The following is a 20,748-nucleotide window of genomic DNA, read 5'->3' as shown; positions in this document are numbered from 1 at the left end:
TGAGCCACCATACCAGACCTAAAAATATTATTTTCAAATTGGCTTGAGTGTAACTTCTAGCAAGCATAAAAATATTACTTTTAAATTGCCTTGAGCATAATTTCTAACCCAGATTTCTAAAAACCCACAGAAGTACTCAAACGCCACATTGGTAGAAGATGTAAGAAGGGGACTTTATAGTCTGCTGTTCTGCCTTTGCTTTCCCGTCTCAGATTCTTAGGGAGGTAGTTAAAGCAACCTCTCATAAGAAAGTGTTATATCTAATAAAGACAGCAGAGAGGTCACAGAGCAATCAAGAGTCAGGAACTGAGTCTGAAAACGCTTTTTCTCTGTCCTTTAGGTAGCTTCACTCCACTCTAACTCTCAATTGTTAGTGGAATCATATTCCGTGGATTTTGCTACCTAATGTTGAAAGAAAACTTTAAAACTCCAGGCAATCCATCCCCAGTTCATCAGCTCTCACCTTAGGAGCACTGCTCAGGGCGGGTACAAAGACAGTCATTTCATTCCTCTCACTACAGCCATGTTTTCTGTCCTCCTCGCTGCCTTCCGCCGTCTGTACTAATACTACTCTTATTCAGCCTCCAAGGATTATTTCCAGGGATTTCCTGAAATCACAATTCTTTATATAATATTTAGAATTTCATGTGATTCCAATGCAGGAAAAGTGCAATCTCCTGCCATTTCTATCACACTGTCTGGAAACATCCCCTCCCACTTATTTACCTTAACGAAAAGAGGAAAATGGAAGAAAATGTATCTTTTCCCATTAAAAAAAAAAAAAAAATCCCCTTTATTAATCAACCAAAAAAATGCTACTTCATGACTCCACTGTGTTCCTTTCCTTTTTTTTCTTTTCTTTTTTTTTTTTTTTTTTGGTAGAGACAGGGTCTCACTAGGTCTCACTATGTTACCCAGGCTGGTCTGTAACACCTGGGCTCAAGCCAGCCTCCTGTCTTTGGCCTCCCAAAGTGCTGGGATTACAGGTATGAGCCTTCGCACCTGGCTGGCCTCCTTTACTCTTTTACTTACTCCCTCTCTTCACTCTTCAGCTGAAACTTCTTTCTCCTGGCTTAACCACCTACCAGAGAGACCGTCCCCCACAACTCCTGCAGATTTCCCTCTAGACGGCTCCATTACTCTATCGCACCACTATTTAACTCTTTCTTAATTCTTATCCCAATATAAATTTTAAATATTCATTATTTATTTATTTATTTATTGAGATGGAGTCTCGCTCTGTCGCCCAGGCTGGAGTGCAGTGGCGCGATCTCGGCTCACTGCAAGCTCTGCCTCCCGGGTTCCCGCCATTCTCCTGCCTCAGCCTCCCGAGTAGCTGGGACCACAGGCGCCGCCACCGCGCCCGGCTAGTTTTTTTGTATTTTTAGTAGAGACGGGGTTTCATCGTGTTAGCTAGGATGGTCTCGATCTCCTAACCTCGTGATCCACCCGTCTCGGCCTCCCAAAGTGCTGGGATTAGAGGCGTGAGCCACCGCGCCCGGCCATCATTTATTTTTAATGCTTTTCGTTTATAATCCTACAAGACATACTGAGCTCCAGGATGATCTTTTTGCCATACTCACCTCTGCATTTCAGTGCCTCGCTCACTGCCTGACATAAAGTACTGTGAAGAACTGGGAAGGGACTGAATTTTGCTCTACTCACAAGCCAGTAAGTTTGCCTGCTACAGTTTTTTTGACGCCAGTAGAAGACAAGAGATTCAGGGTCAGAGAAGAACAGCTTATGAATTACAACAAGAGCAATAGCCAGGATTTTGGCATTTTGGGGACAGTATCTCGAGCCCCAAGTCTACGGGGTGACACAAAAGGACCAAAAGATACCTGGATACATAGTGGGTTGTGATACAGGAGGGGAATGCTGAGTTTAGGGGATGCAAAAATTTTATAATGGGCAGCAAGTATGTCTGCCCTTTGCTCCAAATGGAGACCCAATCCCTAGCTTCCAAGGCCATTCACTGTATGAACATCACTGAAAAGATTTTCTGGGACAAAGGGCAATCTGTGCCTTTCTTATAAGGTACGCAGACACATAAGAAATCCATGGAAAATTATCCCTAACAAGTAGAGAATCAAAAAATAAAATTTTTGATTTAATGAATAAATGAACTAGAACACCAATCTAGCACAGGTAGTGAAATCATTTTTAATTAATCCCAGCACTTTGGGAGGCCGAGGCGGGCGGATCACAAGGTCAGGAGATCGAGACCACAGTGAAACCCCGTCTCTACTAAAAATACAAAAAATTAGCCGGGCGCGGTGGCGGGCGCCTGTAGTCCCAGCTACTCAGGAGGCTGAGGCAGGAGAATGGCGGGAACCCGGGAGACTCCGTCTCAAAAAAAAAAAAAAAAGAAGAGAAAGAAAACGTTCTGTTACTGAAGAGATGTCCTTACCCAGTGGAATGCTGGCAACTGTTTAACAATCAGCTCTTGGGGATACAGGAGAGCTCATTTGATTTGTAGCATTTCTCGGTTTTCTTAGCAAAAGTATTCACACTGTAACCAACAACAAGTTACTGAGATCTCAGAATGCAGAGCTCGGGGGAGATGCTGGGCAGCACATCATTGTGGAATATTCCCACCATATGAATGCAAAATATGGAAATCATCTCAATAGGTGATTTTACTATAACAGTAAAATACTTAGGAAGTGGTGAGTCTTGAGTATATATTACTGTAGTTTTAAAGACAATTTATTTCATTGTAAGTTTATATGACTTATTTTTTTGAGACAGGGCCTTGCTCTTTTGCCCAGGCTGGAGTGCAGTGGCGCAATCATAGCTCACTGCAGCCTGAACTCCTGGGCTCACGTGATCCTCCCACCTCAGCTTCCCAAGCAGCTGAGACTCCTAGCATGCACTATCATGTCCAGCTAATTTATTTTGATTTTGATTTTTTGTAGAGATAGGGGCCTCACTATGTCGTCCAGGCTGGTCTCAAGCTCCTGACCTCAGGCAATCATCCCACTTTGGCCTTCCAAAGCTCTGGGATTATAGGTGTCAGCCACTTTGCCCGGCCTTGACTTGGTTTTTAATAATGTCTGTGTTTAACAACTGGCTCACAAAATTCTTGACAATTTAACAATTGGCTCTTGTGAGCAGGTGCAGGATACTCTTTACCACTGTTCTTCACTCCTCTCTGCCTGCTTTTGGTGTCACTCTTGTCCCTTCAGTCCCATATGTATTTATTTCCAGATCTTTCATTTCTTTCAAACTCACCTACTTCTGTTCCTCCTGGCTACGCTCTGCCTGAGTCCCTTTCACTACACCCCCAAGCCTCACCCCATTCCTGGAAAGCTTTGGATTCTGTCCTTCACCATCCTCCCACCCCCACTGCCCAATACACACACACCATGGCAGGCCACAGAAGCACCCCCAGGGATGGGATCCAGGAGATTCCACCTCGCCTTCCTCAGTAATCAAGGCCACAGCAGGGGAGATGGCTACTGGGTTCCCAAGTGATCACTTTCAATGCATTTCCTCATGAAATCATTGCAACTACTTGTTAGGCTCTACCCTATTTTTTGTGCCATATTTTAAGTACCGTTTATTATAATAGGGATTTATAAGCAAATCTGAGATACTAACCTCTCTTCTTATGTGAAAAATGCATTCCAGTTTTCAAACTTAGAAAGGAACTTTGGGAACATACACAAATGAGAAACTGCTTAATATATGGAATTTGATATATGATTGTATAATGTTTATTGAACTATATCCACCAGAGGGCAGCAAAAAATTTTACATGGGACATATATTTACTCAATACAGAATTAAGAGCAAACCTCTGTCATTACTTAACGATAAACAGAAACCATTCGAGTCCCAGATAGCAACATTACTTCAAGTTTATGTGGAGAATTTAAAAAAAAAAAAAAAAAAAAAAACTGCAGAATGTATTTCTTAAGATTAAAAACCCATGACTGTTCTATTTATTTTTAAAGGATTTCAATATTATGGAGAAATATAATCACAAGGCTACTCTTTTTTTTTTTTAAAGCCTCAATACTAACTTTTATATTAGGTTAATCTCCAGTTAGTGACTCATTGATCCATTTAACATATATTATTTAAACACTTCTCATATTCAAAACTGTCATGCACATCCATGTGAAGAGACCACCAAACAGGCTTTGTGTGAGCAATAAACCTTTTTAATCACTTGGATGCAGGCGGGCTGAGTCCGAAAAGAGAGTCAGCGAAGGGAGATAGGGGTGGGGCAGTTTTATAGGATTTGGGTAGGTAAAGGAAAATTACAGTCAAAGGGGGTTGTTCTCTGGTGAGTAGGGGTGGGGGGTGACAAGTGCTCAGTGGAGGAGCTTTTGGGCCAGGATGAGCCAGGAAAAGGAATTTCACAAGGTAATGTCATCTGTTAAGGCAGGAACCGGCCATCTGGATGTGTATCTGCAGGTCACAGGGGATGTGATGGCTTAGCTTTGGCTCAGAGGCCTGACAAAAACATTGTGCTAGTAATGACCACAGTGAGGCATGATTCAAGGAACACAAAAACAACTGCCACCTGTGCCACTGTGTATCAGAATTCTCCAGAGACATAGAAGCATTTGGATGTGTGTGTGTGAATGTGTACATTAAAAGATTTATTCTAAGGAATTGGCTCATGAAATTATGCGGGCTGGCAAGTCTGAAACTTGTAGATACAGACAAGCAGACTGGAAATGCAGGCAGGAGAGGACGCTATATGGTCTTCAGGCAGATTTTTCTTTTCAGGGAAACCTGTTTTTTGCTCTGAAGGACTTCATCTGATGGGATGAGGCCCACCCATATTATGAAAGTTAGTATCTTTTACTTAAAATCAACTGACCATAGATGTTAATTGTATCTACGAAATGCCTACCTTCACAGTGACACCTGGACTGGCATTTGGTTACGTAACTGAGTACTATAGCCCAGACAAGGTGACACATAAAATTCACCATTCCACTGCCCAAAAACATTTTCCCTGTCCAGATGCCATATCCTAGAAATGACGCACTTGGAAAACCATGCTCTGAGTCATGGACTGATCTTTCCAGATAACATTTCTAAAATGCATACATGCTTGGTAGGTTAATATACCTACCGAGACACCCAGGCGTGAGTGCCAGGTTATCACATACATTTCTTCAGACAAAAGACAATCTGTGGCATCCCGAAAGCAACGAGTAGCAAGAGATTCTAAACGCTGAACGGAAAGCTGCAAGTCACCACCAAGAGACAAGCAGGCTGGAAACCACCCATTTCCTCATTTTACATAAAATTTCCGCTGCCCAAAAGTACAATCATTGATGCTTGTCGTAAGAAACTAAATGTTGTTATTGCTGTTCGAAATGGCATCTACTGAGAAAATGAGGAGATCGTGGCAGACGGAAGGCAGGACTAGACTGTAGCTCTGACTCCGACAGACAAAGCAGCATGCGGAGGCTCGCATTGTGAATTTTAGTCCCAGATCGACTGCAAGAACAAACCAGAAATACCGAGAGGACCCACAGACCCTCTGAAGGAAGCAGACTGCTCCTGCAGGACCCAGGAGATGCCTCAAATACTGTGAGTGTCACAACTGCAAAAGTGGCAAAGGGAGACCCTCCTCTCCCAAACACACGCCCACTGGAGAAACTGAAGGTCTGTTTGCGGGAGAGGTTTCCAACCTTACCTGGAGCTGAGTCAATTTAGACAGCCAAGCGAAACACAGGGATAGAGGAAGCAGCGGGTAAGGCCCTGGGAGCTGGCTGGGTCCCCAAGCCGGCCATTCCTGCCTGGGACCACAGGGATCCATCAGGAAGGCAGCCAGAGGAGCGGGGCAGGGGGAACGCCACATGGAGAAGGAAATCTCCAGCTGAATTTTGTAACAATTTGAACCAGGTGAGAAGCCTCCTGGCCAGAACTCAAGGGACAGCATGAATCCGGTGTGCACACTCCACAGGTGGGGGAAGAACCAAGCCCTTTTCTTTCCCAGCTGGGAGGTGGGTACCCTGGGGCAAGTTCTCAAGCTCAGCTCACCCACCACCTGGAAACAGAAGGCTGTTTGGCGGGCGATGGTGGGAGTGTGACGGCCCCTTCAGTTTGCATGGGAGCTGGGTGAGGCCTGTGACTGCCGGCTTTCCCCCACTTCCCTGACAACCTGCATGACTCAGCAGAGGCAGCCATAATCCTCCCAGGTACACAACCACACTGACATGGGAACCTCATGCCCATCCCCCACAGCAGCCACAGCAAGACCCACACAAGGAGAGTCCAAACTCAGACACCCCTGACCCCACCCCCACCTGATGGTCCTTCCCTACCCACCCTGGTAGCAGAAGACAAAGGACATATAATCTTGGGAGTTCTAGGGCCCTGCCCACTGCCGGTTCCTCTCCACACCACCACAGCTGACGCTCTCTGGAAAGCGCCACTTCCCGGCAGGAGGCCAAACAGCACAAAAATAGACCATTAAACCACCAAAGCTAAGAACCCTCACAGAGTCCATTTCACGCCCCTGCCACCTCCACCGGAACAGGTGCTGGGATCCACGGCTGAGAGACCCATCGACTGTTCACATCACAGGACTCTGCAGACAACCCCAGTACCAGCCCGGAGCCCTGGAGACTCACCGGGTGGCTAGACGCAAAAGAAAGACAACAGTCATTGCAGGCTGGTTCACAGGAAGCCACATGCATAGGAAAAGGGGGAGAGTACTACATCGAGGGAACACCCTGTGGGACAAAAGAATCTGCACAAACAGCCTTCAGCCCTAGATCTTCCCTCTGACAGAGCCTACCCAAAAGAGAAGGAACCAGAAAATCAACTCTGGTAACATGAGAAAACAACGTTCTTTAACACCCCTAAAAGATCACATTAGTTTACCAGCAATGGATCCAAACCAAGAAGAAATCCCTGATTTACATGAAAAAGAATTCAGGAGATTCGTTATTAAGCTAATCAGGGAGGCACCAGAGAAAGGGAAAGACCAATGCAAGGAAATCCAAAAAAATGATAAAAGAAGTGAAAGGAGACATATCCAAGGAAATAGACAGCATAAAGGAAAAACAATAAAAAATTCAGGAAATATTGGATACACTTATAGAAATGCAAAATGCTCTGAAGTTCAGAGCTCAAAAATAAGGTCTTTGAATTGTAGCGGGACGAGCCGCAGACAAAACTCTTCAGACACCGAGTTCAAGAAGGAAGGGGTTTATTTGGCCAGGGGCATCGGCAAGCCTCCTGTCTCAAGAGCTGAGCTCCCGAAGTGAGAAGTTCCTGTCCCTTTCAAGGGCTCACAACTCTAAGGGGGTGCATGTGAGAGGATCGTGATTGATTGAGCAAGCAGGGGGTATGTGACTTGGGGCTGCATGTACCAGTAATTAGATCGGAACAAAACAGGATAGGGATGTTCACAGTGCTTTTCTATACAATGTCTGTAATCTATAGATAACATAACCGATTAGGTCAGGGGTCGATCTTTAACTACCAGGCGTAGGGTGTGGTGCCGGGCTGTCTGCTTGTGGATTTCATTTCTGCCTTTTAGTTTTTACTTTTTCTTTCTTTGGAGGCAGAAATTGGGCATAAGACAATATGAGTGGTGGTCTTCTCCCTTAGAATTAACCAAATCCAACAGACATAGAAAAAAGACTGAGAAAATATGAACAAAGCCTCCAAGAAGTCTGGGATTATGTTAAACAACCAAACCTAAGAATAGTCGTTGTTCCTAAGGAAGAAGAGAAATCTAAAAGTTTAGAAAACATATTTGGGGGAATAATCATGGAAAACTTCCCCAGCCTTGCTAGAGATCTAGACATCGAAATACAAGAAGCACAAAGAACACCTGGGAACTTCATCACAAAAAGATCATCACCTAGTCACATTGTCATCAGGTTATCTAAAGTTAAGACAAAGGAAAGAATCTTAAGAGCTGTGAGACAGAAGCACCAGGTAACCTATAAAGGAAAATCTATCAGATTAACAGATTTCTCAGCAGAAACCCTAAAAGCTAGAAAGAATTGGGGCCCTATCTTCAGCCTCCTCAAATAAAACAATTATCAGCCAAGAATTTTGTATCCAGCAAAACTAAGCATCATATATGAAGGAAAGATACAGTCTTTTTCAGACAAACAAATGCTGAGAGAATTTGCCACTTCTAAGCCACCACTACAAGAACTGCTAAACGGAGCTCTAAATCTTGAAATGAATCCTGGAAACACATCAAAACAGAACCTCTTTAAAGCATAAATGACACAGGACCTATAAAACAAAAACACAAGTTGAAAAGCAAAAACAAAAAAGGTACAAAGGCAACAAATAGCAAGATGAAAGCAATGGTACCTCACATCTCAATACTAACATTGAGTGTAAATGGCCTAAATGCTCCACTTAAAAGATACAGTACTGCAGAATGGATAAGAACTCACCAACCATCTGCTGCCTTCAAGAGACTCACCTGATATATAAGGACTCACACAAACCTAAAGTAAAGGTGTGAAAAAGGCATTTCATGCAAATGAACAACAAAAGCAAGTAGGGGTAGCTATCCTTATATCAGACAAAACAAACTTTAAAGCAACAGCAGTTAAAAGTGAAAAAGAGGGACATTATATAATGGTAAAAGGCCTTGTCCAACAGGAAAATATCACAAGCCTAAACATATATGCATCTACCACTGGAGTTCCCAAATTTGTAAAGCAATTACTAATAGACGTAGGAAATGAGATAGGCAGCAACACAATAATAGTTGGGGACTTCAATACTCCAGTGACAGCACTAGACGGGGCATCACACCAGGAAGTCAACAAAGAAACAATGGATGTAAACTATATCTTGGAACAAATGGACTTAACAGATATATACAGAACATTTTGTCCAGCAACTGCAGAATACACATTCTATTCAATAGCACATGGAACTTTCTCCAAGATAGACTGTATGATAGGCCAAAAAAGGAGCCTCAATAAAATTTAAAAACTTGAAATTATATCAATCACTCTCTCAGACCACAGTGTAATAAAATTGGAAATCAACTCCAAAAGGAACTTTTAAAACCATGCAAATACATGGAAATTAAATAACCTGCTCCTGAATGAACTTTGGGTCAAAAAAAAAATCAAAATGGAAATTAAAAAATTCTTCAAACTGAACAACAATAATGACACAACCTATCAAAACCTCTGGGATACAGCAAAGGCAGTGCTAAGAGGAAAGTTCATAGCCCTTTATGCCTACATCAAAAAGACTGAAAGAGTACAAACTGACACTCTAAGGCCATACCTCAAGGAATGAGAGAAACAAGAACAAACCAAACCCAAGCCCAGCAGAAAAGAAAATAACCAAGATCAGAGCAGAGCTAAATGAAATTGAAGCAAACAGAAAGAATGTCAAAAGATAAATGAAACAAAAAGCTGCTTCTTTGAAAAGATAAATAAAATTGACAGACCATTAGCAAGATTGACCCAAGAAAAGAAGAAAGAAAATCCAAATAACCTCATTAAGAAACAAAACGGGAGATATTACAACAGACACCACAGAAATACAAAAGATTATTCAAGGCTACTATGAACACCCTTATACACATAAACTAGAAAACCTAGAAGAGATGAATAATCCTGAAAAAATACAACCCCCTAGCTTAAATCAGGAAGAATCAGATACCCTGAACAGACCAGTAACAAGCAGCGAGATTGAAATGGTCATTTAAAAATTACCAACACAAAAAAGTCCAGGAACAGACGGATTCACAGCAGAATTCTACCAAATATTCAAAGAAGAGTTGGTTCCAGTCCTATTGACACTATTCCACAAGATAAAGAAAGAAGGAACCCACCCAAATTCATTCTGTGAAGCCAGCATAACCCTAATACCAAAACCAGGAAAGGACATAACCAAAAAAGAAAACTACAGACCAATATCCTTGATGAACTTAGATGTTAAAATCCTTAACTAAATACTAAGTGAACCCAACAACATATCAGAAAGATAATCCACCATGATCAAGTGGGTTTCATACCAGGGAAACAGGAATGGTTTAACATACGCAAGTCAATAAATGTGGTACACCACATAAACAAAATTAAAAACAAAAATCACATAGTCATCTCAATAGATGCAGAAAAAGCACTGCACAAAATCCAGCATCCCTTTGTGATTAACACTCTCAGCAAAATCAACATACAAGGGACATACCTAAATGTAATGAAAGCCATCTATGACAAACCCACAGCCAACATAATACTGAAAGGGGAAAAGTTAAAAGGATTCCCTCCAAGAATTGGAACAAGACAAGGTTGTCCACTCTCACTACTCTCCCTCAACACAGTACTGGAAATCCTAGCCAGAGCAATCAGACAAGGGAAAGAAATAAAGGGCATCTAAATCAGTAAAGAGCAAGTCAAACTGTCGCTGTCTGCTGACAGTATGATCATTTACCTAGAAAACATTAAAGACTCCTCCAGAAAGTTCCTGGAACTGGTAAAAGAATTTGGCAAAATTTCTGGATACAAAATTAATGTACATGAATCGGTAGCTCTTCTATACACCAACACAAACCAAGTGGAGAATCAAATCAAGAATTCAACCCCTTTTACAATAGCTGGAAAAAAAAAATACTTGGGAATCTACCTAACCAATAAGGTGAAAGACATCTACAAGGAAAAATTCAAAACACTGCCGAAAGAAATCATAGACAATGCAAACAAATGGAAGTATATCCCATGCTCATAGATGGATAGAATCAATATTGTGAAAATGACCATACTGCCAAAAGCAGTTTACAAATTCAATACAATCCCCATCAAAATATCACCATCATTCTTCACAGAATTAGAAAAAACAATTCTAAAATTCATATGGAACCGAAAAAGGCCTGCATAGCCAGAGCAACACTAGGCAAAAAGAACAAATCTAGAGGCATCACACTATCTGATTTCAAACTATACTATAAGGCCATAGTCACCAAAACATCATGATACTGGTATAAAAACAGGCACACAGACCAATGGAACAGAATAGAGAACCCAGAAATAAACTCAAACACAGCCAACTGACCTTTGACAAAGCAAACAAAAACATAAAGTGGGGAAAGGCCACCCTTTTCAACAAATGGTGCTGGGATAATTGGCTAGCCATGTGTAGGAGAATGAAACTGGATCCTCAACTCAAGATAGCTTAAGGACTTAAATGTAAGACATGAAACTATAAGAACTGTACAAGATAACATTGGAAAAACCCTTCTAGACATTGGCTTAGGCAAGGATTTCATGACCAAGAACCCAAAAGTAAATGCAATACAAACAAAGATAAATAGCTGGGACTTAATTATACTAAAGAGCTTTTGCACAGCAAAAGGAACAGTCAGCAGAGTACATAGACAACCCACAGAGTGAGTGAAAATCTTCACAATCTATACATCTGATGACTAATATGCAGAATCTACAACAAACTCAAACAAATCAGTAAGAAAAAAACAAACGGTCCCATCCAAAAGTGAGCTAAAGACATGAACAGACAATTCTCAAAAGAAGATATACAAATGGCCAACAAACATAGGAAAAAATGCTCAACATCACTAATGATCACGGAAATGCAAATCCAAACCACAACGGGATACCACTTACTCCAGCAAGAATGGCCATAACAACAACAACAACAAAAAAAAGTAGATGTTGGCATGGATGTGGTGAACAGGGAACTTCTACACTGCAAGTGGGAATGTAAAGTAGTACAGCCACTATAGAAAATAGTGTGGAGATTCCTTAAAGAACTAAAAGTAGAACTACCATTTGATCCAGCAATCCCACTGCTGGATATCTACCCAGAGGAAAAGAAGTCATTGTACAAAAAAGATAATTGCACTTGCATATTTATAGCAGCACAATTTGCAACTGCAAAATCATGGAACCAACCCAAATGTCCATCAATCAACGAGTGGATAAAGAAACTTTGGTATATTTATACAGTGGAATACTACTCAGCCATAAAAAGGAATGAATTAATGGTATTTGCAGAGACCTGGATGAGATTGGGCACTATTATTCTAAGTGAAGTAACTCAGGAATGGAAAACCAAACACCATATGTTCTCACTGATATGTGGGAGCTAAGTTATGATGATGCAAAGGCATAAGAATGACACGACGGACTTTGGGGACTCAGGGGGAAAGAGTGGGAAGGGGATGAGGGATAAAAGACCACAAATTGGGTGCAGTGTATACTACTCAGGTAATGGGTGCATCAAAATCTCACTAAAGAACTTACTCATATAACCAACTACCACCTGTACCCCAATAACTTATGGAAAAATTAAAAAGAAAAAAAGAAATTGCATCTACTGCTCTTTGGTCTTAGCCACAGAAGCAAGATGACAAAGGGAATGTCATAGTTTGGAAAGCCTCCCATTAAGATGCACACATTGTGCCCCTGCTGTGGGTCTAAGGCCTGCCACCTTCAGAAGTGACCTGTGGCAAATGTGGCTACTCTGCCAAGTGCAAGAGGAAGTACAACTCGAGTGCCAAGTCTAAAAGACAAAATACCACTGGGACTGGTGAAGTGAGGCACCTAAGAATTGGCTACCACAGATTCAGCCATAGATTCCGTGAAGGAGCAACACCTAAACCAAAAAAGACAACCGTTGCAGCATCCAGCTCATCTGAAGAATTTCAATGATTAGTCATGTAGTAAATGTTCTGGTTTTTAAATTTTTTAAAAAGAAAAAGAAACTGCATCTACCTCATAACCTAGCAATGAAACAATTACAATCAGATACCTCAATCCCTCACCTTTGTTCAATGAGCTGTCAAACTTTTGGTTCAAAATGTTTGCTTATTGTACTTCAACAAAAAGATTTTTTAAAAAAAATCCATATCCCAACTCCAATGATGACAAATGAGACAAAGCCAAAATGAAAAACATTCTATTAGAAAGATAGGACTTTTAAAATGTCAATATCATAAAAGACAGAAATTAAAGGTAAAGACAAAGATTAAGGGAGACTAAAAAAAAAATAACCATAAAAATCAGTGCACGCTCCTCGACTGGGCTACTCTATAAGTGAGAAAAAAATGTTATGAAGGACAGGTTGGGGTCAATTCATAAACTGGAATACAGACAGTGGATTGAATAGATGTGAGAAATTTTCTTTAGTTTGACAACTGTCCTGCTGTTGTGTAGATGAGTGTCCTTGTTTTTAGACAGTGGTCAGGTTCAGAAAACTATGATAAATATGTGTGTATGTGAAGAACCAAGAGATGAAGCCAATGGAACAAAATGTAGGTGAACGTGGGTGAAGAGTATACAGGTGTTCTTTGTGCTGTTCTCACAACTGTTATCTTGAAATTCTTCTAAATAAAATGTTTTTTAAATGTTTGTCCAAAATGGCTATGCTCTATTGTAATAAATTTATTCATGTGCTTTAAATTGATAGTGACATTGCTTTGGAAAATCAATAGGATTATGGTATTGAACATGAGAAGTGGTCCAATAATATATGTTAAATGAATCAATGAGCAACCAACTGGAGATTCAGCTAATGCAATCAGAGTTGTTTGCAGTTCACATCACATCACAGTCCAATACGAGGCACTGGGAGGAAGGGAAGACTCTATCTTATACTCACAGTTTAGGGGCCCAGGGTCCTTCCCAACAGAGGCTTCATTCTCCTTTGGTGTCCCTGAGTCCTCTGTAATCAGCCAAGAGCTTAAGAGAATTGCACATGGGAGGTTCCCTATGTGTCAGTCTGAAAATGGTCCCATCATTTCTGCTTGCTATGTCACAGAACTCTCACATGGCTACACCTATCTGCAAGGGAGCCTAGAAAGTGTGTTCTACCTGGGGGCTTAGGATAAAGAAGAGAATACAGGTGCTGGCGAGCACTAGCATCTTGGCCGCAATTAGTATCTTATCTCATAAAGATTTGGGGACACTTAGTTAAAAAACAGACAGAAGGAATAACTCCTCCTGAGAAAAGCTAGCTCGGAAAATTATACACGCAAATCTTGAAACCAAAGACCCCATCTCGCTCGCTCTCTCTCTCTCTCTTTCTCTCTCTAGCTATCTCTCTCTCCCTAACTCTTTCTTCTCAAGGAGGACAAATAGCCAAGAGGTTAAAGTAAAATTAAATTAGGAAGGAACTGAATATCAGAAACAGTTTTAAGAAAGCAGTCATGGAATTTCTTCTATTAGGGGTATCATGGCATTAAGAATCAAAATACAGGGTCACTGCTGCCTGAAAAAGCTGGGCTGAAGCTCAAGGATGTGCAGAAGTCCAGGAATGGGTTTGTTAGTGCTGTGGACTTGCTTCTCCTATCTCCTACCCATTCCCCTCTCCTTTCTCCTCCTTCAAGGAACATCACTAAGTATGTTTCTTCTATAGAACCTCTTTGTTCCAGAAGCAGTTAATTTTTTACAATTTGCCTCTCTAGCTAATATGAAATGTTTTAGACTGTGACAATTCTTTCTTTTGTATTTTTACATAATTAGAACAATTATTTAAGGCTAAGGAGTACAGTTAGTCTCTATTTAGTATACCTTGCAGTCAGCTCAGTGATAGGCCCATAAAAAAGGATGAAAAATATTTGCTACTTGATTTGCTGCCATTTCTGAAGTTGGATAGGAAGCATGCCTCCTTCAAATTCATGGTCTTAGTTGGGAATCATAAATGCCTGAATTCTCCTCCAGCACACTCTCACAAACACACACTAGTCATGCTTAGTAAATGATACAGCATAGAGTTTTGAATGAAGTTCTAAAGGCATTCTTTGTCATCACATTCACCTCCCCATCCCACCCCACCCCTGCCCCCACAAGCCCTCTTACAAAATCCTGATGATCTTTCTAAAAAAAAAATGGGTATGTCTAGTATCCTAGACTATCCTAGAATAGAGTATGGCAAAGGCAGCATTCTAGACAATGGGCTGATTTCCAGATTTGGATCCTCTGGGCCCAGATGTAGACTACTATTTTCAGGTAGTGTCTTCCCAGTCCAGTCACCTACAACAACACGTGAAATACTCTTAAACTCAAGAGCTTTGTGAAAATAAAAGGATTAATTTAGACAGAATGGATCTGCACTGGAAAATGAAAATTACATATAGGTTGGTGCAAAAGTAATTGTAGTTTTTGCCATTGAAAGTCATGGCAAAAACCGCAATTACGTTTGCATCAACCTAATACATTTTACTATATAGTTAATGAATCATAATTATATATGGAATACAAACCATAAATGGCATACATACAGATAAATTATCATAATCATTTACAGTATTCCTCAATAACTCTTTGATGAAAATCCTTAACCAAGGATGATTCAGAAAATCATCACTATTTCAGTTTAATACAGATACAATTTCTCTGTCTCTATCTTTATCCAATTGTGGCATCTTTTCTGTTAAAAGCCATACACTGTTCATGGTTTTACAGGTTTTACAAGTATGTACCAAAGGTCACTGCCTTCTAGCAGAGTTGTCATTCTTACTATCTGCTCATGAGTTTGTGCAATGTTCCATTTAATATCCACTCTTAATACTTACTCTGGGCTGGGTGCAGTGGCTCACGCCTGTAATCCCAGCACTTTGGGAGGCCAAGGCCAGTGGATCACTTGAGGCCAGGAGTTCAAGACCAGCCTGTCCAACATGGCAAAACCCCATCTCTAATAAAAATACAAAACTTAAGCAGGTCTTTAATTCCAGCTACTCAGATAGCTGTCTCGCTTGAACCCGGGAGACGAGGTTGCAGTGAGCTGAGATCACACGGCTGCACTCCAGCCTGGGTGACAGAGCAAGATTCTATCTCAAAAAAAAATAAATAAATAAATAAATAATTCTGCTAAAGTGGTTGTCTTCACTGTTCTCCAATATATCTGGACAATGTCACCCCCCATTTGTCTCTATTCTGAGCCCTCTGTGCGCCTTAGGGAGAATGCACTTTGAGTCCCCCCTGTGTTAAGGTAATAAAGAGGATTTTATTTTCCTCATATTTGAAGAGGAAGAAAACCCACCTAATGAAAGCAGAGCTAAAAATACATTTCCTCCTGGCAACAGGGATGCTGTGCTCACTACTCGGAAATAGCATCAACTTTTGACCTAGAAGTTGCAGCTCCAGAGTCTAACTGTATGATGCTGCTCAATATCGAGTGGGCAACATTAGCATGTGTGTTTTGTTTATATTTCTATGGGCAATTAGCAAAGTACTGGGGAAAAATTACTTTCTGAAATGTATAGAAAAGTTAGATCGGTACCAAATCTAGATTACCAGGTGTTTTAGAGGAGAGTTGCATTTTGCAAGTCAATGTTTCTACCTTCTCAGATTTCTCAGCTGAAACATCTCAAGAGAAAAGAAACATTATATATTTGTATACATTGTGTTTATAATGTTCATGTAAAGACTGTTTACAAGTGTTTGGTTGTTGCGGAAAGTCAGGGATCCTGAACAGAGGGACTGGCTGAACCTGCGGCAGAAGAACATAAATTGTGAAGATTTCATGGATATTTATTAGTTCCCCAAATTAATACTTTTATAATTTCTTATGCCCGTCTTTTTTTTTTTCATGATGATAATGATATTTTATTTTGTAGAGTGCTTCTAAATATGTAATATTTGGAAATACAGACTTCTAGTTGACTATCACCCTTATAGCAATCTTGTATTATACAGAAGTCAGCATATGTTTTTAAATTCACTTGCATACTCATTTAATTAGTTCTCCTAACATTTACTGAGCATCTTCTATGCACCGTACCCCATTTTATGCTCTGGAAATAAGAATATGAATGAGACACCTCTCTTATTTAATAGATTGAGAAGAAAAACAATCTTTGATGAGAGACAAACATACAAACAATTATCTGTGTTCTGTGAGCCTAATATATTTTGTTGAATACATGGATAAACATATAAGCTAAAATTTTAATTTTCACCATTTTAAATTGACATTCTATAATTCAAACCACACTATATACATAATATCCCAAAATTCCCACGTGATCCCAGTAAATGATGGGAAGATTGTGAAATAGGTAGCACAACCTATCTGCAGGAATAATAATTTCTTATTTTAACTGTGCACATAGTCATAGCCTTCCTCTCAATTTTCTTATAAAATGCTTAAAAGAGGGGCTTAATTGTTTTGAGTATTATTAATTATTATTTCTGAAGAGGATGATAATATCTTGCAGAAGACAAGACTTAATAAGCTTAAAATTTCATTGAATTTAGCAGATGGCTTTGCTACTGATACATTGAAAGGCACTGTTTAAATGACAATATTTCACATTTTATTCTTGAGATCAGCAGCTCAAGCCACTGCTCTGCCTATGGAGTAGCCATTGTTTTATCCCTTTACTTTCTTATAAACTTGTTTTCACTTTACTCTATGAACCAACCCTAAGTTCTTTCTTGCACAAGATCCAAGAACCCTCTCTCGAGGTCTGGATCAGGACCCCTTTCCGGTAACAGTGCTAAAAACAACACAAATCCTTGAGAACATAAACACGTTGAAAATCTGTATTATATGCCTGTCATGTTCTGTTTTTTACATACATCTTATCATTTTATGCTCAAAACTCCATAAAAACAGGCCTTTTTATTATCACAATTTTAAAGATGAGAAAACCCCCAAGTTTACAAAGCTCAAGTACAGTCCAGAATCACACTAAGACTAAATGACAAAGAATTAAACACAGACTTGCTGAAGTTCAAAACACATTGTAATAAGGAAAATAGAACACAATATCCATTTTAAGTATACTCAAAGAAAACTACGTGATAAACTGTTATCTAATAGTTACGTCTACTTTGCTGTTTTTGAAAGGTGTACCTTATCACTTTTATTCACCTGGTGCTTTTGATAAATATCAGAATTTCTCCATCTTGGACATAGTGACATTAAGGATTATATTTATTTTTAAACTTTAAGAAATACTTCATAAACATTTTAGAAAGCGTCAAACATTGCTTTGTGAAACTTATAAGAAACTTATATATAAACAATATTTCCCCCAAATGCATATATTTATATATGCATAAAACCTTGAATATATGTATATATTGAATGTATATATATTCTATATATAGAGAGAGAAAATCTTGTATCTCTGTGTCTGTGTGTATGTGTGTGTATGTATATGTATATATAGGGTTTTTAGGAACAGCAGCTTAGAGGGAGCCATGGCATGCAAGTTTTTTAAAATTTGGCATTTTCTTTTTCTACTTTTGCTTTTAGATTCCCTATGTAAGCTACATAAGAAATAAGTAGCAGATAATTGTTTTTTATCTTTTTAATAAAAATTTTGTTCTGTTTATTGCCAATATGCCATTACATACATTTTACTATATAGTATATATGCAAGGACCACAAGTAAAGTATATTAATAACACATTAAAAAGTAAAGATGCCAAACAAGATTACAAGAGTGATATCATTTTGAACAGAGGTCTCAGAACTGTGTCATCAGTGGTGTCCTAGTAAACATTTTAATTGGTAACTTGGATGGGCATATGGAGAACAAGCTCTTACATTCATTAAATTTGTGGGTCACTGGAATCTTGAAGGGTTAGTGAATGCATTGCAGAATAATTATAATACAGAAATGATCTTTACAACGTGTAATGATGGGCTGAATTGAACAAATTAGATGTAGTAGAGAGGCACACATGGAAGATACCATACTTGGATCCAAATTACAAATGCTGTAAGTACTGAATTAGCATCAGCATGGGACAAAAATGTTTAAGTGATTTACACGACAGTAAATTCAATGTGAGCTAGCCTGTGATGTGGCTTTCAAGGACCCTAATCAGGCAAGCTCAGAAAAAAATAAAGTGAACTCAACTGAGTGTGTATTATTTCTGTTCAGATATTTCTGTTCAGATAATACGTGGGGCTATTATTGTTAATTCTGACTACAGTATTTTCTTTTTTTTTTAATTTATTTATTATTATTATACTTTAAGTTGTAGGGTACATGGATTTCATGGATATTTATTAGTTCCCCAAATTAATACTTTTATAATTTCTTATGCCCGTCTTTACTGCAATCTCTGAACATACATTGTGAAGATTTCATGGACACTCATCACTTCCCCAATCAATACCCTTGTGATTTCCTATGGCTGTTTACACTTTAATCTCTTAATCCCATCATCTTCGTAAGCTGAGGAGGATGTATGCCTCAGGACCCTGTGATGATTGCGTTAACTGCACAAATTGTTTGTAAAGCATGTGCGTTTGAACAATATGAAACCTGGGCACATTGAAAAAAGAACAGGATAACAACAATGTTCAGGGAACAAGGGAGATAAACACTTTAAACTCTGACTGCTGGTGAGCCGGATGGAACAGAGCCACATTTCTCTTCTTTCAAAAGCAAATAGGAGAAATATTGCTGAATTCTTTTTCTCAGCAAGGAACATCCCTGAGAAAGAGAATGTGCCCTGAGGGTAGGCCTATAAACGGCCCCCTTGGAGGCAGCTGTCTTTCACAGTCGAAGCCAAAGGGACGAAATAAGCCCCGGTCTCCTGTAGCACTCCCAGGCTTATTAGGACAAGGAAATTCCCTCCTAATAAATTTTGGTCAGACAGGTTGTCTGCTCACAAACCCTGTCTCCTGATAAGATGTTATCAATGACAATGTGTGCCTGAAACTTCATTAGCAATTTTAATTTTGCCCCCTCCTGTGGTCCTGTGATCTCACCCTGCCTCCACTTGCTTTGTGGTATTTTATTACCTTGTGAAATATGTGATCTCTGTGATCCACACCCTATTCGTGCACTCCCTCCCCTGTTGAAAATCGCTAATAAAAACTTGTTGGTTTTACGGCTCAGGGAGCATCACGGAACCTGCCAACATGTGATGTCTCCCCTGGACACCCAGCTTTAAAATTTATCTCTTTTGTACTCTTTCCCTTTATTTCTCAAACCAGCCAAGATGCTTACAGAAATAGAAAAGAACCCATGTTAACTATCTGGGGCAGGTTCCCCCGATACTTGGTTTTAATAAATGTAAGAGTTTGCAATAGTCTTTCATGTGAGAATACTCATGCCATCACACTCAGAAGTGACTAGAATGATGTTGATTCACGACAGTACAGTTTTCTGCTTACTTATCTCTGGTTTATGGTTTGGCACATTTTCTAACTTTAATCCATTAATTCAGTCACTACACAACCCAATGAGGCTAAGGCTGTGGAGTTAAAATTGAGCATGAATCAGTTATAGTTTCACTCTGTTTTATAACAATGCATTAAAACTTTTATCTTGATTAGTCTTCCTACATATCCATCTCAAGGGTTATAGGTGAAATCAGACAAGATATTCATCACCACAATTTGAAAAACAACTCTAAATGCATGCCCTGACTTGGATCAAAAGCACTAATTGCCACAGGAAAGATGACATGCTTTAACTGGTTTACAAATCTTATGGTAGCATTGATAAATAGAACCTTTCTTCTGTCACTTACAATATCATACATTTTCAGAAGATACACATGGGCTTTTGACTATGGTAAATAAGTTTAACCCATCATTTAAATAATCCCTTTTTATTATGAAAATCATGCTGTATTATGTGCTATAATTACAATTCCTCATTCAAATATAGTGACTCAGCATACCACCTAATCAAGATCAACACTGCATTTCTCACTGCCTTTATTTCCACCTTTGTCAAACCCAACAAGTGCAATAGTACCTGCACTCAAGGATTTAGCAAATATGTAGTCACTTTTTATGTCAGAGTAACTGACTTTAAGTTTTATGAATCATTTGATCAAGGAA

The 20,748-nt window shown here is 39.5% G+C and overlaps 1 protein-coding gene and 1 pseudogene across 2 annotated transcripts in view; one reads left to right on the top strand and one right to left on the bottom strand.

Moving 5' to 3' along the window:
* The window catches only part of LOC105498531 (chondrolectin), a 456,577-nt gene that overhangs the window by 367,231 nt on the left and 68,598 nt on the right, over positions 1-20,748 (bottom strand). The gene's annotated exons all lie outside the window — the stretch shown is intronic.
* Positions 12,337-12,641, top strand: LOC112429635 (large ribosomal subunit protein eL37 pseudogene; annotated as a pseudogene).

The sequence above is a fragment of the Macaca nemestrina genome, chromosome 4 (genome assembly GCF_043159975.1).
Source record: "Macaca nemestrina isolate mMacNem1 chromosome 4, mMacNem.hap1, whole genome shotgun sequence".
Taxonomy (NCBI): Eukaryota; Metazoa; Chordata; class Mammalia; order Primates; family Cercopithecidae; genus Macaca; species Macaca nemestrina.
This window is presented reverse-complemented; position numbering and strand designations above follow the sequence as displayed.